At 37.9% G+C, this 23889-nt stretch overlaps 1 protein-coding gene across 1 annotated transcript in view; it reads right to left on the bottom strand.

The window, feature by feature from the left end:
- LOC126375566 (uncharacterized) overlaps window positions 1-23889 on the bottom strand; it is a 218990-nt gene that overhangs the window by 163964 nt on the left and 31137 nt on the right. The gene's annotated exons all lie outside the window — the stretch shown is intronic.

The raw sequence follows: 23889 nt of genomic DNA, 5'->3' as shown, positions 1-23889 counted from the left end.
TTTCTTCGACTGTGCCAGGAGAAAAGATGAGTATACTTAGCTGTAATGCTACATTAAAAAATCTTTTTCATTTTGGGGAAACCGTTGCTTGACCAAAGCAAATGGTTAGCCAGAATTCCTTTTGACAATCTAGAGTCTCAGGGTATAATAAAAGCTTCAACGGAATTGTCTGAAGATGATTTATTGAGAGAACTAAAATCAAATGTAGATGTTATTGCAGTAAAAAGATTTTCAAGAAAAGGAGGAGTGGATGGTGAATGGATACCAACTCCAACTGTTTTGATAACCTTCCTAAGTTCTTCACTGCCTGACCACGTAACATTTGATCACATTTGGTTTGATGTCAAGGAGTACATCAAGCCCCTGCGCCAATGTTTTGTCTGTTACTGGACATGGTCGTGGCTCATGTAAAAGCAAGCAGGTTTGCTCCATTTGTTCGGGCGGTCACTTCTTCAAGGACTGTGAGAATCCAGATATCAAGAAGTGTTAACTGTAGCGGTTCCCATGTTGCTGTATCCAGCAGTTGTCCAGTGAAGTCTGCCAAGTCTGCTGAAATCAAAGACAAAAGTAATGGTAAAATGACATATGCTTCTGTTGCTTCTAAACCCCTGCCTTCTGCAAAACCTCCTCAACTTCCCCAAAGAAGAGCTGTCCTCTCAAATATTATTAAGGGCTCAAACTGGATGACAGCGGCAGCGGCGCGGCGGCCGCTGTTCCGTTCTCGATGCCAGCGGGCAGATCGCGCGGTGTTGCGGCGGTATAGGGATGTGTCTCAAATGAACGCGATGTCGAAACGACGACAACACATTTTCGATTGTAGTTATTTTATTTCGTACGATTTATTATGGGCAAAAGAAGTTCTGAATCCCTATAATGAAACAAAAAGGCGAGTTTCAACGAAATTATCACGACCAAAGACAACATCCAGACAAGTTCTATGATTGATTGATTACCTATACACGAATGACTGTGGAGACTTGGGATTATATTTTGGAAGCTATAAATTTCGATTTAGAATTTAGTTACAATCAAAAGCTTCTAGGTATATTCCTTCTATATTTAATTCGTTTTTTATTTTTACCCATAACTGATTAATGATTTCCTATTTTTATGATTAACGTCTTTGCTATTCCATATTGGTGATCTGTTAAAAATTGCGGAATTATATCCTCCACTGACATACGAGTATTGTGATTTTATCGAAATAACAACGATAGAACGTCACTACGTCAACTCAAACGCAGAGACACCGCTCGACTAGAGCGCACCGCTCGTACCCCGCTCCCCGCGCCGCTGCCATCGAGAAAAATTTGAACGCGCCGCTCCCCGCACCGCTGCCGCCGCCGCGCCGCTGCCGCTGTCATGCAGTTTGAGGCCTAATAATGATGATGTCCTCACAACCCTGCTTAAAACTGTAATTGATATTGTAAAAATTTCGACTGACAAGAAACAAAAATTGGCTGTATCAGATGCTAATCCAATTTGTATTAAGATGATCAAGGAGCTGCTCATTACCAACTTTGCTTCCAAAAACAATAATGGATAGTACAGCTGACATTGAACAACTCAATGTCCTGCACTGGAATGCTCGTAGTATTTTAAGTAAAGTAAATGATTTTAAATATTTTATCTATAATAGTGGTGTGGAAATTGATATTGTCCTGCTTAATGAGACGTGGTTAGATCCTGTGAAACAATTCAAATTACCTGGTTATACCGTAGGGCCAGGCCACAACACTGCGTTGCGGCGTCGCATCGCAAAAATCAACGACGTCGCACAACGCATCGTGGAAATTTCCGATGCGCTGCCGCAACGTACAAATCTGCGATGCGACAACGCGTTGCCGTTTAGTCGGTGTCCATACTTTGAACGACCTGCACGTATTTTTTAAGTGATATGGCGGAGTACGATGTCGACCACCTGATATCTTTAATTTACGAACGTCCCGTCCTTTGGGACAAAACTATACCACAATACAAAGACAATTTTTTAAAAACAGAAGCATGGAGGGAAGTGTGTACAAGTTTATATTCAAATATATAATTTTGAGGAGTTAAATAGTGTTGAAAAAACAAAACTCGGTAAGTACTTATAAACATTTATATTTTTGTTAACTGCCAACTAAGACCTCCAATGTTACTATTAAAATAATTACAAAATTCGTTTCTGATTATGTTAGCTCCTGTTCTACTTTCATGTGTTGTTTCGTGTAAAATTTGCAAAGAATCGTCAATAACCATTTCTTCAAATGTTTGTGCGCCATCTCGATTCAATACAAAGTTGTGTAATACACAGCATGCTTTTATAATGTCTATTGTGAAATCGTAAGAAACATTAATGGGTCGGTGAAATATGCGCCATTTATTTGCGAGTATGCCAAAAGCGCTCTCAACATATCGTCTGGCTCGGCTTAAACGATAATTAAAAACTCGTTTTTCTATCGATAAAAACTTCCCAGAATATGGGCGCATTATATTATTAGTCAGTGGTAATCCTTCTTCCGCCACGAAGACAAAAAGAATTTCTTTTTGAAAGCCAGGTAACGGTTTTGGCAGTACAGATTTGAGTTCTGAAAAACAGTGGAGTCACATTCCTTACCATATGCACCTATATCGACGTATATAAATTTGTAATTCGTATCAACAAGTGCTAATAGAACAATGGAATTATAATTTTTATAATTGAAAAATAGGGATCCACTGTGATCCGGGCTCAATATACGAATGTGTTTTCCATCTAGCGCTCCTATACAATTAGGAAAGTTGGTCTTTTTTTCATACTCTTGAGCAATTTGTTCCATCAGCTCTGTTGTAATTTTTGGTAATTCCAACCTTTTAAGAATGTTCCATAAAATACGACAAACAAATTTTACTATTCCTGTTATTGTAGATTTTCCACGATAATCATATCTTTAAAAGTATTTCCCGTTGCCAGGTACCTGTACAGGTACCATTATTCTTCATATTTTGTAGGTAACGATGTCATAAAGAAATGGAGAGGATACAAGGATAATTTTTCAAAATACGAAGAAAAATAAACCGATCTGAACAAGACTAAAAATAGTAAAGTAAAACTCGTGGATCAGACTGACATAAACAAAAACCATACAGAAGAAGATGAAGGAAAAGCCGAAAATATAATACTACCAGCTACGGATAAAACAGTGACAAAACCGGTAGTAAAACGACAAACAGAAGTAACAGAAAATACAGAAAAACCAGTAAAGGTGACTATTCTGTCAGAAATCCGAAATTCACCCTATAACCAAAAGTTTTTTGACTTAAGAAAATGCGGTCTACTTCGATTAAAGAAAATGGATAAAAGTTTTGACCTTTTTAAAACACCAAAGATTTCGAGTAAGCAAAAAGAAAACAAGCAACTTAAACTTCCAGTAAGTAAACTTAATTTGGACTTTATTACTGATATACAGAATGAGACTAACGAGGATGAAGGAGCTGGACAACAACCGGACTCAACTGAAACAAACCAAAACAAGATTAAAGAGGACGAATTAATAAAACAACTTTACTCAACTAAAACAAACTCAAACAAGAATAAAGAGAGCAACTAGACTCAACTAAAACGAACAAAAACAAGACTGAAGAGGGCGAAGGCATAAAACAACTGCACTTAACTGAACCAAAGGAAAACAAGACTGAAGAGAGTATAGGAGTAAAGCAACTGGAATCAACTGAAACGAACCAAAATAAGACTGAAGAGGGCGAAGGAGTAAAACAACTGGACTTAACAGAAACGAAACTGACGGGGGCAAAGGAATAAAACAACTGGAATCAACTGAAACGAAACAAAACAAGACTGAAAAGAACAAAGGCTATGCTATGCATGTTGGATATATACACAGAGAGAAGGAGACAAGGAGTTTTAAGCACTCCCCCTATCATTATCAATATTTGTGTTTGCTGTCAGGTGTCACTTGCCCAGAGACGCAGACACTCTATACCAGAAGGACCTGAGAGAGTTAATATTATCCAAGGGATATATCCCAGAGAGGCGAGAATGCAGGACTTTTATTGTGTTTATTGACATGACATTGATACATGACAAATTAGCAGTTCCTAGTTCCAGACTATCCAAAATTAGCACATCATTTGTAGCGCTGTGTGTGCGATACTATAATAAGATACCAGAAGATGTACTAGGCCTTTCGGGAAACATGTTTAAGAATGTTATAAAAACTACTTTAATCAGTAAAGCTTATTATAAAGTAGGAGACTATCTTAAAGATAATAATATTAAATGGATTACTTCAGCTCAACACAAGAAAGACAAGAATGTTTGCAATAAAAACTTGGCCCTAAAATACTGAATTTGAAATAACTTTGTAAGTGGATTAAAAAGGATTGTGAAACACTTGATGATATTTGAACAGTAGAGTACTTTTTTTTTTTTATATCCAGGCGGAGGATTTTTGAGCTTCTTTATATAAGTGGTGCATGCTCGCCTCGAAATGTTCGTGTACGCGGTGGCGTCCGGAAGTCGGGTCGCACCTTTCCCTCAAAAATGTGCGAAGGGAGCGATGGCTGGCTTTCGCGTCAACTCGTGATCGGGTGCTGCGTATGTGGACAGGCCTGCTTCTGTCAGGGAGCTCATAAAACACTGTTTCTGTGATAAAGTCACATAAACTCTTTATGTTTCACTTTCCTTCCACCGACTGTAATTGGAATACCATTGTATTTAAGTCTATAAATTATGTAATACAAACTGGATTAAAAGAAAAGAAAGGAAAACATGAAACAGTAGGACTAGGGCCCTGTGCTGGGAGGTTTTCTGGCCACGTCTTTCCCTCAGCGTTACAGATTCCGATGTGGTAGTAGTTTTACAGCTAGTTACATAATGGCCCCGATTCCTGCAGACACCGCCTAATTTTATTTTAGGTTATATCCGTCATTTTCGTATCCGTCGAAAAGGAAAGGGACGGATGATTCACAGCTCTTAATTTTAGGAAGAATGAGTAAATTAATGTGTCGGGTTATTGACTGACGTAAAATTTTTAGACGGTTGGTTTAGATTTGTGCTTAAAATTGACGTGTGTTCCATAAATTTTATGCTTGTCGATTACCCGTCCCTTTCCTTTTCGGCGGATAAGAAAAGGACAGATATAACTTAAAATAAAATTAGATGGTATTTACAGGAATCAGCACCAATATGTAATTTAATTATGTTTGACGTTCAAAAAGCGCTAACTTTGTAAGCCAATTTTGAAAAATAAATATTTTTGAATTTTTGAATTTTGTTTCTTTTGTACCAATTTGATGTTATACTTCATTTCTTTCTAAAAATTGCGGAAAACAGACTTTCATAGTATCAAAATCAGCCAGAAACTAAGAGAAAGATATAGTATAATTACAAAATAATACATACAAAATGCTTTAAATATCTGTATTGCAGGTACCTATCCCTTCATCATCAGCCGTACGACGCCCACTGCTGGGCATAGGCCTCCCCCAAGGATCTCCACGACGATCGGTCCTGCACCTATACCTACCCTTACCTACCTATCCCTTATATTTTAAAAAATATTATTTATTTAACAGATTCCCCTGGAGGTTTAGTGTGCTATGCCTGTTGGGTCAGAGCTCGCAGAAATGTGCAACATCTATGTAACCACAACATTAATACTTATATCGAGGAGTTACTGGAGCCAGCCCGTCTCATAGTCATTACAGTGATGTATGTGTTTGGTGTCAAACATCCCTATTCTGTTTCACTTACTAACAGGTCCAGAGAGGGATGATGTGGCTGCAAAGATTTATCCCAGTGAGGTAAATAATATATGTATTAACTTTTTCGCTTTCTAGACGTATGATAGATAAACCAGTAGTAGTATGACAGTTCCTCCATTAGGTAGAGATTGCCACAATAGGCACTGTTAGCCAGTGGAAGATATTATTATTGTCCGCCTCGAGATCGCGTCCGGTGGTGGTGTCCTTTATAAAAGGGCCTCACTCAGCATAAGCCACGGCGCGAGCCAGTTTCAACCGCCACTGCCGTCCGAGTGCAACGTTCATTACGTAATCAGCTTGTATAAAAACCCGTCGCGAATGTTTTTTTGTGGATTTAAAAGTGCTGGGAATAAAAAAATATAATTAATTGATTGATAATAAAAAACATTTAACGAATCAGTGACCATAATAACAATAAAAAATAACAAATAACCCCCAATGAACAGACTAGACGCATATTTGTGTACCACCTACTAGTGTATTTTCAATGAGTAGCTCGTCGCAAGTTAGACTCCGCCATCGTGTCGTATCTGGACCACAGAGGTAGGTTTGACTGATTTATTAAGAACTCTTTTGTACTCGCAGAAGATGTTGCTTGAAATGAAGTTTAAAATTATTGATGGTTTTATTTAGGGAGCACTCACTTTGAATTTATCCCTTTCATAATACAATACAAATATACTTCTAAAATAGAATCAAATATTTCATAGGTAGCTATATAATAATGTATGTAACATTGACAAAAACTTGACATTTGTTACAGTTGCTACAGCGACCCCTGGTCTGCACAAACTGTTTAGCTCGAGCACGAGAAAATCTTCAAATAGAACAAGGCCATAGTAACATAGGTCAAGTGCCATCAAATTATGCAACAATAACCCTGGACAACTTCGGACATACTACAAATTCCAGTAGCCGTTGTTTTGTACCACGGTGTCAAAATCCAAAACGTTTTATAGTTTCTGACTATTTAATGAGAAGAATATTAAAAAGCCAAAAAATATTTGTTATGGAAAATACAAGAATTTGTGCGGAGCATAAATCTGAAAATAATTGGGAATTTCTGGACCAGTACCAATTTTCAAAAACATTCACTAATTTAGAAATGGAGTCGATGCTCAGGGTAAGCATTTAAGATGATGATTTTATTAATATCGATTTTGAAAACTGAACAAATGGATGATAATTTATTAAGATTTGGACGAGAATAAATGAAGATAAATATTTGCACATTTTAAATGTCATAAGTCCAGCATTCAGCTCACATGATAAACCCAAGACAGCATTAGGAGTTTATCTAATTAAAGTTAGAACTGGGGACTCCCATGAAAGAATCTCTTCCATTTACTAGTCCTCGGTGACTTGATTATTAGAAAAAGCTAGAGAAGAACTAAATTCATTATTTGTGCCTCTTTATTTAGGTATTAACCACCTATCCAGGGAAGAATTAATAAACAGAAATGTAATTATACCCGAGGCCTTATTTGATAATAGGGAAGAGCCAAAACCAATTGTTATTTTAGATTTATTTGCAAGAGTCTTCTAACTACACGTTTCAAAAAAAGTCTTATAGCTTGCACAAGTACTGGAATCTCATTAAACCTTTTCTGATCGTCGCTACAGATGGACATATTCTTGATGTATTTGGCCCTTACCCAGCAACTGTTTCAGATGCGGACATCGTGAAAGCCTTATTTCAAATTGAAAAAGATGATTTAAGAATCTTTTTCACAGAAAACGACATTTTCATTTTGGACAGAGGCTTTCGCGATGCTATTCTGTTTTTAGAGACATTAGGATATAAGGTATATAAACCAGAATCATCGGAACCAGGCGAAACACAGTTGCCGACAGACAGGGCTAATGCATCAAGATTTGTTACCTTATGCAGACGGGTGGTAGAAGTGGTGAATGGACGTTTTAAAAGAGATTATAAATTATTATTTTAATATGGCTGCCACCCATCGGATGGATGATTTCCGGATTTGTGCAGCTTTTATTAATGCCTTCCATCCAACAAGTATTAATGTATAATTTTAAATCGGGCATTAGAACGAAAAAAATATGCCAAATGCTTTAGGTGATTTAATAATGACTAAGGTCAGTTAGGGTAAGTGAAAGGACGGGGGAACTGAAACATGCATCCATAAACGATAAACTATTTGAGATGAACTCTATTGAGGTATGTCGATAAAACAGGAATGACAAACTAATTTCAATGCTCCAACACAGATGTCGTTACGATCGTTTTCTGTGCCCCTACGAAAAAAATAAATCTGTCAACTGTGTTACGATACACGAGTTGGAAGCGTTAAGTTTGTGGATCCAGCAAAACTGGAAATATAAGTGCATTTAAATGTTTTGAATGGTAAGTACTGCTTAGAAAGAGTATATTTTTTGGTCCATCATTATAATATATTAAGATAAAACTGGAGGGAAATTGTTTTTTGGCGATGGCGAAAAACATAACCTCAAAAAGTGTCAACCGGGGTAAGTGGAACAGATATAGCTGGAGGAAGAGACACGTATGTTTCAAAATCTTACAGACAAAATTTATGAAATTTTGGTACTTCCGAAATTGGAGCAAAACCCGATTAAGAAACGCTCGAAAAGAAACGTCTCTCATGCACGTTTGTTTAACTCCATTTATTGTAACAGAGTCAGGACAGACGACGAAGAATCAGGACTACGATGGTACTATTGCTAGCACATCTGGAATGAACCTATTAAAATCAGCAGAAGAATCTAGACGATGCTGCGGGTATGGGTACATCAAGTACTAAGCAAATGACAACAACTGAAAAGAATAGCACCCCAAATTTTGAACCAAAAGTGAAGCGAGGTAAAAGAGATATCAAAACTAACTGGACCTACAAAGCAAGAATTAAGAAAGAAAAATAGGAGTAATGACGACAACTGGGTATGTAGAGTCAGTCTGCGTCGAGCGGCCGTTCCGAACAGTCGTTTGTTCAGAGGTCCCGCGCTGCGCCCCGCAGCCATTCATTAAGTCAACAATAGTTCTTCTCAGAACTTGCTGGCTTATCTAAATTCAAGGATAATATAACGACTGTTATTTTACAGTTGCATCGATTTTAATTTTAAAACCACGGTTTCATGGTCCTCAGTGGATACCTTGCGGTGTTAACTAAGCTGAGTGGGACGTGGCCCTGGGGCGTCCGCTTGCCTCACTCTGAGGCAGGCATATTACCCGGACGGGCTAGAACCACCGGCCTTGGGGTCTACCCTAGTCGACCCTAGCTGTCGCCCGGGGTGGAGTGACCAATCTCTACCCCTAATTCTTTTCTCTTCGTGTTTCGGGGTGTAAAAACCCTTCGAACTTAGAGCATAGGAACCATCTTGCACAATAAGATGATACCAGCCTAGAAAGGGATACCAGCTTAGGGCACACCATAAGCACACATCCTCTTTGTTAACCCCAACCAAAGAGGCAAAACTCACTCTCACACACCCTCGAGCAATCCCACTCGAGTTGCGAAAGTTAGCGAGCGATCGCCTCAGAGTTTCTTGCGCCGCTTATTCTCTGAGGAACGCTTTTGCGAAGCGGTGGTAATGAGTATATAGCAGATTGGCCGTCCCTTAAAAATGGCCGACAGCTCCGAGCTGTGGGCCGAAATCGGTACTCATTCTGACGTATATCCTAGCGGATAAAAGCAGCGCGCTTTACGCTGAGATATGCAAACAAGTACCGCAAGTTGCGGCGTTAACCTTGCCATCCACGCCCCGCGTTGATAGTCCTCGTGCCGACCGCGCGTCGTCACCCTGTCTCCCCGTGACCTGCCCGCCGCATCTCTTGCTTTGTCCCAACCGCGCGCGTCATCCCCTTCCCCTGCTTCCCTCCTCGCCGGTGACGATGAGGTATCGTGCGATGTTTTTATGGACGTTGCCGCGTCCGATTCATCGTCGGAGTGTGTGGAGTCGTCCTCTTCGGAGGACATATTCACGCTTGTGGCGGGCCGTAAGGGAAAACGAGCCCGCCGTCACCGCGAATCTGAGCCTGCTAAGGTTCAGAAGACGTCCTCGGGAACGTCGATCCCCTCTTCCATCCCCGAAGCCCCTTCCAGCCCTTCTAAGCCTGTCAATTGTAAAAGTGCCATCAGCGGCACTGAAGTACAAAAAAGTTCCTACCGCTCCGCCCTTGTATTATGAGGGACAACAAAAATAGGTGGAACGAAGTCTCCCTTCGGGCTAAAGAGAACATCGTAGTCACCAGCGCCCGCACGGCCCAAGATGGGATCAAAATCCAGGTCCCGTCATCTTCTGAGCATAGAAAGCTCACTTCAATTCTAAAAGGTAGAGGAATACAATTCCATACTTACACCCTCCCGGAGGAACGTATCCTCCGTATCATTCTATAAAGGGAATTTATAAGGAGTGGGAAACCACTCTTGTTAAGGAGGACCTTATTCAAAACGGTTTTCCGGTTCTCGAGGTGCACCGTATGCATCGCGGCCGTGGCCAGGTCCCGTACGACATGGTCACAGTCATATTAGAAAGGACTGATGTCAAAAAAATATTGCAAAAATATAAACAAACATTATAAGTATAACACAGTTTTTACATTGAAACATATAGGTAGCCGGCGAGGAGTGGGTGTAGGAACTATAAACCTACCCCTTCGAATGTAATACTAAGTGATTTTGTGAAAATATAATATAGTTTATGTAATACTTACATTTTCGGCGGCGACGTACCCGCGTCCTGCCGCATCCCACGCCTCGCCGTTCGCGTTTCCATTTTAAAGATTTTAAACATTGTTGCTGAAACAAAAATAACAATAATGAGCAACATACACTAAAGATTTCTAGTGATTTTCGTGAAACTATAAAAAAAAACAACTTCTCAATCAGACGAGACGACCAAAAAAGGAAATGGCGGGCGATGGTATCGTATGTCAAAAGGACAAGTCGCGATTCTAAAAAATAAAAAGTATAATTAATCAACAATTAATAATAAATATATATGAACCAACTATCCTGAGAGGTATTTAGGTTATTACTACATTTCGAATATACTGTGCCCTTTTCAATGTTTGTTTATATTTTTACAGTATTTTTTTGACATCCGTCCTTTCTAATATGACTGTGACCATGTCGTACGGGACCTGGCCACAACCACGATGCATACGGTGCACCTCGAGAACCGGAAAACCGTTTTGAATAAGGTCCTCCTTAACAAGAGTGGTTTCCCACTCCTTATAAATTCATCATCAAGGTTTTTCCGGTTCTCAAGGTGCACCGTATACATCGCGGTCGTGGCCAGGTCCCATACGGCATGGTCACAGTCATATTAGAAAGGACGGATGTCAAAAAATTATTGTAAAAATATAAACAAACATTGAAAAGGGCACAGTATATTCGAAATGTAGCAATAACCTAAATACCTCTCAGGACAGTTGGTTCATATATATTTATTATTAATTGTTGATTAATTATAGACTTTTTATTTTTTAGAATAGAAGTCGGCGTCGAGGTTACGGAAAAGACTTTCGGCAGTACTACCGTTCCGCCAGCGGTGGAACGACAGCGTGAGTGCGCTATCGCCGACATCAAAAGAAGGCTGTGGCGCGCGGCGATGGTACGGCCGAAGGTGAAGGAGCGGCGCGCGCTTTCAAGGCACGGTTTTTCAGATGGTTCCGCTCCGTATTACTAACTTAATGCGTGCTGGGTAATTTTGCCAGGTACCCGGCACGGAGTAGCGTCGATTTTTAATTTACCGATTTTGGAACAACTCTAGCGACTTGTCCTTTTGACATACGATACTACCCGCCCGCCATTTCTTTTTTCGCGTCGTCTGATTTGAGTAAGTTGTGTTTTTTTATAGTTTTACGAAAATCACTAGAAATCTTTAGTGTGTGTTATTCATTATTGTTATTTTTGTTTCAGCAACAATGTAAAAAATCTTTAAAAGGTAAGATTTTTTTCTTATGACTCATCAATGGCGCACACGCAGCCGAAATAATAGTACGCAGGCGTGGTATACCACCAATATAATTACAATAATTGTACTTTTTTGTAGAGAAACGCGAACGGCGAGGCGTGGGATGCGGCAGGACGCGGGTACGCCGTCGCCGAAAATGTAAGTATTACATAAACTATATTATGTTTTCACAAAATCACATAGTATTACGTTCGAAGGGGTAGGTTTATAGTTCCTACACCCACTCCTCGCCGGCTACCTATATGTTTCAATGTAAAAACTATGTTATACTTATCCATAATTGTTTTTGTGCAGCAAAGAGATTGCAACTGAACCTATGAGGGTGAGTTAATTACAAGGGTAAGGGGCTTCCTATAATACTGTCCTATAAGGAAGGAACAGTATGATTTTAAGGAATAACAAGAAAAAAAATCCTGTTTGTAACACTGGTGTGATAACTTGGTGTGACTATGAGTCGGTAAGGTTAACAACAATGCCATAGGTGATGCATGAGTTTACTACTAACTCAGCAGCTAATTGCAAGCTAATAACTAATAATAACTGATGTCATTAATATAATACAACCTATGTACATCCCATTGCTGGCACAGGCCTGCCCTCTATCAACCGAAGTGAGTATGGAGCATCTGATGGCATTACTATGTAACAATTGCTTGTTTTCTGGCTTGCACCAGAAACGAAGAGGAAAAGAAAAAGGAGCGGAGGAAGTGGTGTTGTGGGAGTTGGTGGTTCCAGGACCCACCATAAGTATTGCGTATTATAAAATTTTTCAGATGTAGAAACCTGAATCATATATAGTATTTATATATGATATAGGATGGTATAATTGTTTTTGCGACTTGTAATAAATACATATGAAAATGAATATTATGTCAGTTTACACCACCCTATAGAGTAAAGCTTAACTAATATTAATATAGTCTGCCTATCAAGGTAGACAGAGCCACAAGACAGCTTTAAGCAGGCGCCATCAATATATGTTACAACATACCTAAATAGATGATAATAATAATTATATACAATATCAACCCATGAAATAAATTAGTTATTTATTTAAAAGGACATTGTGGCTACACTTTGATTGTTATTTTGTCCGGACAAGTACTTAATGCCATCTGCGGCAAATCTACAATCAGTCACGTCAAAAAAAAAAATCTTTGATTGTTATTTATTCATACTCTTGGACATTATTTATAAGCAAGTAATAATTTTGTATTAACACTAATTCCATAGAAACTTAAACGAGAGCGCAAGATGATCGGCATTACATGGCAAGTGTGCGCGCAAGAGCTCGCGTCTCATTTGATCCTTTGCTGGACCTCAGGGATCAAGAATTTAGAAATAGATATCGATTCACGAAGAGCCTTCTTTCGAGCCTGCTTTAAATTTTTGTGCCAAAAGTTAAGACGGCTTACAAGATTCAGATCATCTCAACTTTTTTCCTTAGAAACAAAGGTAAATTAAACTACAACCTACGTACGTAGGTTAGGTAAAATAATTTTGTTAATAATTTTGTATTTAGGTTATGGCAAATTTACAGGTTCTCTGGCTCATATCAACGGCCAGTGGGAGTTGCAAAGAACCTCTCACAAAAAATGTGCAGCTGTACATAGAATATTAAATAAATACATACGGTTTCCTGACACTCCAGATGCCCGACAAACCAATAAGCCAAAGGTAATAATACAATACAAATACTTTATACCTGCATATTTACTCAAGTTACCTACCTACATTATTCCATGGCCCACACTAATGTTTTTCAATTTGCATACAATAATTAATTTGTTTTTTAGGTTTTACACCAAATATGGAATACCTGGAGTGATAGGCTGTAAAGATGGGTCTTATTTTAAAATATTTGTACCCCACAAAGAAGAGGAACACTTATAGTATAGTCGTATAGTAAACACTACCATTCACTTAAGGAACACATGGTAAGTAATATACCATAATTATTTTTTCACAGGTAATGACTGAGTCTCTACTAAGTACTCACTACTCTATACTAAGTACATAAATAAAAGTTTATAATTGTTTCAATCATTTTAGGTATGTGATTTAAATGTTATACCGGATTTTAAATGTTAATTCCAAATTAGGGGGTGCCAACCATGATGACTCCTTCGTTTGGGAAAACAGTGCAGTAAATACATACATGCAGTCTTTGCACCAAAATGGAGATGCGTTTTGGCAGATCAGAGAAATCGCCGACAGTCGATATGCCGCGACAGTCTTCCATTCAGTGTAGTAGAAGTAGAAGGTTATAAAAAAATAATGAAGACTGTAGCTCCTTTGTACAAGATTCCATGCCGTAAAACTGTGACGAATTTCATAGATTCTAAATACGAAGAAATGAAATCGATTGTTATCGGCAAACTTCGACTGGTTAAAGAGATATGTCTCACAATAGATGAATGGAAAGACTTACAACTAAAGAGTTATCTAGGCATAACTGTACACTATATTCAGAATTACCAAATGAATTCATTAAATATCGGATGTTTCCCACTGCACGATAACCATGCGGGCGTATATTTGTCACAAATGATAAATAAATATTGCGAAGAATGGGGTCTGTCTCACGACAAAGTTGTAAGTGTTACTACCGATAACCGCGCTAATATAGGAAAGGCGATTGAATTAACGTATGGTCGTGGATAATTCTGTTACAACCAATGACATAAAATGTTTCATAGATAAAGTACGTAGAATCGTTACATGGTCCAACAAAGTGGTGTTGGTGCTGAAGAACTCCGAGAAACACAAAGAGGTAAAAATGTACCCGAAGGAAAATTAAAACAATTGATTGGGGATGTAGCTACAAGGTGGATTTAAAACAATCTCTAGTAAAAGTAAGTTATGAAAATTCCTCTAACAAATTACAAACTGAGAAATTTAATTCGGAAATTAATTTGTTGACTCATGAGTATGATTGCAGCTAAAGTCAATTGAACCAGTTATCTTTTGAAACGACAGATTTATTAAATCAGATTAGACACAGCATCCAATTGCTCGAGGTGTTAACTAACGAGTGTACCACGGCTTACCCAGCAGTGGACGATCTTCCCACGTCTGTTCCGACCAGAACAGATGTTGAATCCCTGGAATATGTGAGTGCGGTGGCACAGGCGAGCGGCCAAGGCAGTGAGAGTAAATGACTACTGGCAACGCAATTTTTTGTTTAATTTCTCATTTACACGTTTCATGAGCCGAGATAGATTTTTATTAATACTTAGAAATTTGTGCTTTTCAATTCCTGATGAAAAATCAATAGTTCGTTTTGCTTCAAGGGTAAACGACATAAGTTCGGAATCAAATTATATGTACTGGCGGCTGATCCAAAAGGCACTTGCAAGAAAATTATTAAGTATACTGGGGTTGCAGATCGAAAATTGGATGGTAGAGGCCACACTGACAAAGTAGTAAAGTTACCAATGGAAAAATATTTAGATTAAGGGTATTCGTGTGGATAACTTTTATAACAGTGGTCTTGCAGAATATCTCCTCGCTCGTAAAAAGTATTGTACTGACACTTTGAGAGCTAGGAGATTACGCAATCCACCACATGTTACAGCACGAATTGCTAGGGGTAGCTGTTTGTATTTTGATAGACACGAGGTATGCGTAGCAAGTTATAATGACAAACGAACGGTTTTACCCATTACAACAACAACACAATATAGCGAATATATAATATAGCGAATCTTTAGTTGAAATATCAAATAGACGGGGTAATGTTGCAAGGAAACGAGAGATGGTTGTACATTACAACAAGAATATGAAAGGAGTCGATTTCAAAGATCAACTCCTTTCATATATTATACATGTTGCCCCAAGACCAAGGTGGTATAAGAAAATTGTTGTGCACATTTTTCAAGTGATGGTCTTAAACGCATTTTTAACGTATAAGATAACCAGTGTTTTTCAACCTTTTTCATGATGCGACCCCCCTGGTATAAAAAATATTTCGCGACCCCCTTAACCCTTCGTTTTTTTTTATCATTTATGTGTGTATGTTACTGAATTACCAATATTCATTCCATACAACGTATTTATGGTCTCCATGATTAGGATATAAGTACATACTTATCGGATATAAAAACACTTACAATTACGTACATCGGATACGTCGCCATACGGTACGTACGCACGACTAATGCCGATGCCTGCCGCCCGGCGAGTGTGGAGTGGTGATGGTGGCTTATCAGTTGTTGAGAGTGAACGAGCGAGCGGAACACAACGAACGATGCGGGGGAGGGGTGCGGGACGATACGAAGCGATACTCGCTCGGTCCCACGTCAACAATCAATTGTTTAACGACCGTTAGAAATTGTTTGTAACTTATTGTAATAATAACGCATTTGTAGTGATTTGCCATAGTTTAAAATGGATAAATTCCTGAAAAGATCAACAGAACCGTCAACTTCTGGTGATAGTAGTGGAAGTAAAATAAAGAAAAAACGTCTTTATGATGACAATTATTTGAAATTCGGGTTTACTGTGATTGACAATAAACCACAGTGCGTTATTTGCTTTGAAACTTTATCAAGAGAAAGCATGAAGCCATCGAAGTTAACACGCCACCTTAACACAAAACATCCAAATGAAAAAAATAAGCCCGTGGATTTTTTTGAGAGAAAATTGCAAGCTCTTCAACATCAAAAAACTGGTATAGTACAAATGTCCAACCTAAATGAGAAAGCGTTGCTGGCTAGTTATCGAGTAGCCTTTCGTGTGGCTAAAGCAGGAAAACCTCACACTATTGCCGAAAATTTGATTTTACCAGCGATATTAGATATAGCAGATGTTATGTTTGGGAAACCAGAGGTTGAAAAACTCAAAAGTATACCTCTCTCTGACAATACCGTTCAACGCAGGATAAGCGATATGGCCACTGATGTTCGTGATCAAGTCATAGAAAAAATAAAGGCTAGTACTTTTGTATCTTTGCAATTTGACGAATCCACGGACATTGCGGGTTGTGCGCAGTTTGTAGCTTTTGTGCGTTTTGAATCCAGCGATGAATTAATAGAAGAAATACTATTTTGCAAAGCCCTTCCCACAAATACTACAGGTCAGTGTTTGCATAAGATGTTCCTTGAAGCTACGCAAGATATGAATATCGATTGGGCAAATAAATGCATTGCTATTTGCAGCGACGGAGCAAAAGCGATGACTGGTGCGAAGAGTGGATTTATTGCTAGGCTGAAAGAACAGATGCCAAACGCTTGTTGGGTGCATTGCTTTCTCCACCGCCAAGCTCTTGCGGCCAAAGCCTGCCCACAGAACCCCCCAGGGGGTCGCGACCCACAGGTTGAAAAACACTGAGATAAACAACCCATGCGCAACTTTCTATAGCTTTCGAATTGATATTGTAAGACGTCTTTTGAATTTACCGTATCAAGTTAATGACCGAAACATACAAACTGACAACAGACATATCCGCACACATTTAGGAGAACTAATACATCTGCCCTCTGAATGTCCAAAGGACACCAGAAACAGGAGCATGAGACGTCGATGCGGTTTATGTTGGCGAAAGGATCAGCTTCGCAAATTAGTCCACTTTTGTTGCAAAAAAATGACCTCAGCGGCCTGGACCATGTTTATTTTGTTTTGGGGAATTCCATAATTATACAGAAGAGCATGTTTTTATTTTAGACTACTTTTTAAAATTTAATTTAAACATCATTCGATTTATTTTTCTTTCAATAAAAAACCCGTAATGATCTCTAATGAGGAATGTTTTATAAATAAATTACTTATCTACATATTATAAAAAAATATTTAAAAAAACCTATCAGCCCTAGCTTTTGTTTTCCTTTTGAAGTTTTTATATAATATAACGCTGCACAGCTAAGTCCCCTTTAATTATTTTAATATATTTTTAATGACAGTTTCTGGCAGAATAATATGGTGGCAAGTGAAACTCATGCCATTCAAATTCTGCTTGAATCAAATTCGGAACATGCAAGGATTAATCGTTGGAGGGATACCAATGTTGCGGAAATGCGAATATTTATAGGTTTGTTATTCACATGGGTCATATTAGATTAGCGAGAGTAAACGGCTACTGGCAACGCAATATTTTAACTTCTTATTTAGACGTTTCATGAGCCGAGATAGATTTTTATCAATACTTAGAAACTTGTGCTTTTCAACTCCTGAAAATAGGTAATAGTAAAAATTCTGCAGTTCGTTACACCAAACCAATCATAGATTTTTTTAAATAATTTGATGTCAACATGGGTGACTCTGGGGAGAATTTAGACCATTGACGAAACTCTAGTATTACGGCGAGGCCGTCCTTCGATCAAGCAGCACATCAAGGGCAAACGGTATAAGTCCGGAATCAAATTATATGTACTGGCTGATCCAAAAGGCACTTGCAAGAAAATTATTATGTATACTGGAGCTGCAGATCGAATATTGGATGGTAGAGGCCATACTGACAAAGTAGTAAAGTTACTAATGGAAAAATATTTAGAACTAGGGTATTCCTTATATATGGACAACTTTTATACCTGTGTAGGTCTTGCAGATATCTCCTTGCTCGTAAAAAGTATTGTACTGACACTTTGAGAGCCCTGGCTCTCAAACAACAGCTACCGCTTACCCCGCGTCTATCAAATTTATACAAACAGCTACCCCTAACAAATCGTGCTGTATCATGTGGTGTAAGCGTAGCAAATTATAATGACTAACGAACGGTTAAACCCATTTCTACACAATATAGCGGACAGTTAGTTGAAACTTCAAATAGACGGGGTAATGTCGTGAGGAAACCAGAGATGGTTGTACATTACAACAAGAATGTGAAACCAGTCGATTTCAAAGAGCAGCTCCTCTCATATTATGACAAGCCAAGAGCAAACCTATACAAAGGTAAAAAAATGTAATTCTCAACAACACACCATCCAATTAAATCTACAAATATTTCGTCACTGCATGCGTGGATACGGTGCATGGAGTGCTTTTTACATATTGTATAGGTTGGGTTAGGTTAGGTTAGGCACTGCTATTACGCACTGCTACTGAATATAACCAAAATTTACTTCATATAAAAAAGAGATAAATACAAGATAAATTTAAAAACGAAATGAACGGTTTGCGAGTAGATTTCATTAAACAAGGTAAAGGAACTACTAATGGCGGTAATACTGGTAGGAAGTTTTTCGCCGATCCCAAAAAACATCTGAAATCACTAAAATTTACGAAATTCGTAGATTCTCTGTTACACTGCGCACTATTTCATCTGGTGAACAGATAAATGTAGAAAAAAAGCAGTAAATATGCATTAGATACAGCTAAACTGTACGTAGAGCTGTATAGCTGGTACGTTATGCCACCTAGCGTGCATAAAATCTTGATACACGGGGCCGAAATTATACGCAATTATAATGTAATACCTATAGGTAAACAAAGATTTTAGCAGTATCCGACAAAACCATGCCCGTAAATATAACCGCAAATCAACAAACGAACACATAATACTATAACTTGTTGTTATCATCAGATTCTAATATTTCCGAAATGAGACATAATTCATAATCATTTATTCGCAATAAAATGTTATTACAGTTTGCCGAGTTTGATGGTTTGAGTTTGTTTGAAAAATATGTATATAGAGAGGGGTTTGACTGATGCAAGTATTCCTATATCAAAATTCTGATGACAATTAGCAAGCAATAAATACTGCTACAATCCAAAAAAGCGCAATAATTATAGGCAAGATGATTCATTGGTTGAACAACTATCTCAGCATTTGGAAAATAGAGTGAATTCGATTCTGTCTTTGTACCCTTTTGTCGGCTTTCTACAAATTATTACACAGTACAGTGAATAATGTCAGTTTTAATTTAGCCTAGACACGGGCCCTTGAGGAACAGGTGAACCGAACTGTTCACCTCATGCAACAGCATGGTTAATTTTAATCTGGCCTCTACGAGGGCCCTTGAGGAACAGGTTAAACGAACTGTTCACCTCATGCAACAGCATGGTGAGTTTTAATTTAGCCATAACTCTGCAGCTTGTATATAATCCATATTTACCAATAAATAAACGATATTCTTTTTAGGGCAAATCATCTTCACCGAAGGCAACGACAACGTCCTTCGCTCATCAAAGACTTGGATGAATGCTTTTTTTTTTTTTTTTTTTTTGACGTGACTTATTGTAGATTTGCCGCAGATGGCATTAACTACTTGGCCGGACAAATGGGGATGGATGAATGCATAATTTGGGCAATAAGAAGAAAAGTGCACGATTTCTTTTTCGATAATGATCCACCAACTTTGGGTAAAGTGCGCGCGGCTATTAATAACGACGAGAATTTGCTAAATTTCAACCGAACTACATTACACACAGTAATGAAAAAAATGAATTTTGTTTATAAGAAAAGATCATGTAAAAGTACCTATCTTTTAGTCATGCCAGATCTGATTGCGTGGAGGAGAAATTATCTACTTAGAATAAAAGATTACAGAAAACTGAATAAGAAAATATATTACACTGACGAGTCTTGGGTAAATGAAGGTTACGTTCAAAGATAATTGACCAAACAAAAAAAAAAAAATGTATACATTATATATTATTTCAGGGCACACTTCTAGTTACGTCTGGATGGACAATGACATATAGAGTGCAGGCAAGCAAATAGGTTAAGCACTGGTTTCAAAAAGCCCAACAAAGGAAGTTAATAGTTACCCACATCGGAAGCAATGAAGGCTCCTCGAATTAATTTCCCGCGCCAAAAAAACCGATCCGGAGAGTGACTACCACGGCAATGCCCAAAATTTGAAAAATGGTGAGTCATACTATTTACTTTGTGTACCGTTTGTTTGTACAGAGCATATGTCATTAAACTGTAGTAAAATATGTATATTAGCTATTACAAGTTATTTTAATAATTCACACACAAAGTTTATTTATTTATTTATTCATGGAACTCCAACACAGTACATTTCTTACATGACATTAAGTTTTTTTTTTAAGTTAGTGTGGGATTGAGGCCTTTCTGCTTAACTACGTCCAATTTAATAATTCTAATTATTGCAAGCACTCAACTATACCCGCGTTGTTCCCGTTTTCCCGTGGGAATATCGCAAAATCCTTCCTTAGTGAAGAAAATAGATTATTTCGTCCGTTGAAAGCCTATTTGTCTTAAGCGACACCTAGGTCAACATCGAATTTTCAATTTCATTTCATTTTCAAATTTAGTCGTGTCTTCTATGTCGCTTATAGACTTTAGCGGACGTTTTTTTTATTGTAGAATTGTTACTTGCTTTAATACAATTGTTATTTCAGGTTTCAAAAAATTTTTAAAAAGTGGGACTAAGTTCCGTCATGGTCATGGATAACGCACTATACCATTTCATTCAGAAATGATTGAATGAGAAAAATATTAAGTTTTGACGGCAATGAACTAAAAGCACACTTATTAATGAAATTTGACAAAAACAATTTTAATCAAAAATACGTAGACGAGCCTAGGCTAGGTTAATCTTAGTTTCTGGCAGACCTTGGTGGCAAGTGTGAACACTCATGCCATTCAAGTTCTGCTTGAAGCAAATTCCGAAAATCCGAGGGTTAATCGCTGGAAGGACACCAATGTTGCAGAAATGCAAATCTTTATGGGTTTGTTATTTCACATTGGTCACATTCGATTACCGAGAATAAATATCGCGGCGCCAGTACCGCAATATTTTATTTAACTTTTCATTTAGACGTTTTATGAGCCGGGATAGATTTTTATTAATACTTAGGAAAATGTGTTTTTCATCTCCTGGTAATAGTAGTCAAAATTCTATAATTCGTTACACTAAACCTATCATTGATTTTTTTAATCATTTGATGGCAACATTGGTGACTCCGGGGAGAAATTTGACCATTGACGAAACTTTAGTATTATGGCGAGGACGTTTTTCAATCAAGCAGCACATCAAGGGCAAACGACATAAGTTCGGTATCAAATTGTATGTGCTGGCTGATTCAAAAGGCACTTGCCAGAAAATTATAATGTACACTGGGGCTGCGGATCCAGCAGTGGGTGGTAGAGGCCAACAAAGTAGTGAAGTCATTGATGGAAAAATATTTCGATCAAGGGTATTCGCTATATATGGATAACTTTTATAATAGTGTAGGTCTTGCTGAATATCTCCTTGCTCGTAAAACGTACTGTACTGGTACTTTGAGAGCCAGGAGATTACGCAATCCACCTCATATTAAAGCACGAGTGGCTAGGGGTAGCTGTCTTTATAAATTTAATAGACGCGGGGTGTGCGTTGCAAATTCCCTTAAATGCATAAAGTAGTAAAACTGCAACATACTATTCAAACGACCATAAAATTATTAGTATGAGTTCAATGCATGCTGTTGCAGGATTATTACTATCATGGTGATATATTTAATCGAGTGGCAACACACTTTTTTTCTTCACGACTGTCAAATTTAAATTGACATTGACAAATCAAAGCCGATCGTAATTTTGGAGCGGATGAAAATTGTGTATTTGCTTTGCAGTGTAATTATTTGGTTTTCGAAGGTACGTTCAAACAAAATTAGTTATTTTACGTAATAATTCATCTTCTTTTCAGTACAATTTATAAGTTATAAAAAAAACTTTTGGTGTGTTCGGAAATTTTGTTTATTTTGTTGTTGTAAATCTGCAACAATATGCATTTACTAGAAAATGTCCCTGTTTAGTTACTAACTATCACTTTTATTGGTTTTCAGATGCCATACTTGAATCAAAAGCAAATAGAAGAGTATTTAGCTCTAATAAATGATGGAGAGATTTCGGAAGATGATCTTGAGGACTCGGATACAGAAGGTAATGAGAATTTTTATGAAAATGGAGACGATTTGCTTCACGATCTTGAGAGTCCATTAGAAGAGGAAAATGATGACCCCGATAATGATCCATTCACGGCAGGAGACCCGCCATTGATAAATGAAGCTACAGCAAATGATCAAGTGCCACAGGTTCCATTCCCCTCAACAAGTCAATCTAGTCGCCGAGCAACTATGAGAGGACTCGTATGGAAGGGAAAAAAAAATGTTTTGAATTCTGACCAGACAGCTTTTCATGGAGACACTACATACCCACCTGAACTGAAGGATGAGGCTACTACTGGTACTCCCTATAATATTTTTTCACATTTTATTACATCAGAAATAGTTCAAAGGATTGTGGAAGAGTCTAATTTGTATTCCGTTCAAAAAAATGTGACTAAACCATTAAATTTATCTGAAACTGAGCTAAGAAAGTTTATGGCGATACTGATATACATGTCTGTTATAAAATATCCCAATGTACGGCTATACTGGTCAAATACTGTAGGTTTTCAACCAATCAAGGACATAATGACTGTCAACCGATTTGAGACTATTCGTAGATTTCTACATTTCAACAATAACGAGAAACATTTACCCAAGGAACACCCACAACATGATAGGCTCCATAAGATAAGGCCTATAATTAGCCATCTAAATGAGAAATTTGCTTTAGTTCCTATGGAACAAAAACTCTCAATTGATGAACAGATGTGTGCCACAAAAGTGGCACACTTCATGAAGCAGTATTTACCTAATAAGCCCCCTAAGTGGGGGTTTAAATTATATGTGATGTGCAGCGTGAAAGGTTATGCTCATAAATTTGAAATATATACTGGCCAAGAGAATGAACGGCTTCCAGATGAACCAGATTTTGGGCCAGTGGGAAATGTTGTAGTCCGGCTTGCTAGAGGTGTCCCAAGGCATATAAATCATATACGTAATTTATTTTGATAATTTTTACACCTCTGTACCTTTAGTTACCTATCTTGCCAAACAAGGAATCTATAGCCTAGGTACTGTGCAATCTAACAGGCTAGGGAACTGCAAACTGCCGGACAAAAAAACAATGATGAAGAAATCTGTTCCTCGTGGAACTTATGAAGAGCAGATGACTGAATTTGACGGTATTGATTTGACAGCAGTTACTTGGAAGGACAATAAAGTTGTAACTTTTCTATCTGTGGGCCAAGTAGAAAGATTTGACAAGGCAAATAAGACTAGAATTAAAATTTCATGCCCACATATAATAAAGGAATATAATGCCCATATGGGCGGAGTGGACCTAATGGATAGCTTTATTGGGAGGTACCGAATTGCAATGAGAAGCCGAAAGTGGTATCTTCGTAT

Source organism: Pectinophora gossypiella, chromosome 19, assembly GCF_024362695.1.
Source record: "Pectinophora gossypiella chromosome 19, ilPecGoss1.1, whole genome shotgun sequence".
In the NCBI taxonomy this organism is placed as follows: Eukaryota; Metazoa; Arthropoda; class Insecta; order Lepidoptera; family Gelechiidae; genus Pectinophora; species Pectinophora gossypiella.
Note: the sequence above shows the minus strand (reverse complement) of the source record. Positions and strands in the feature narration are given on the sequence as shown.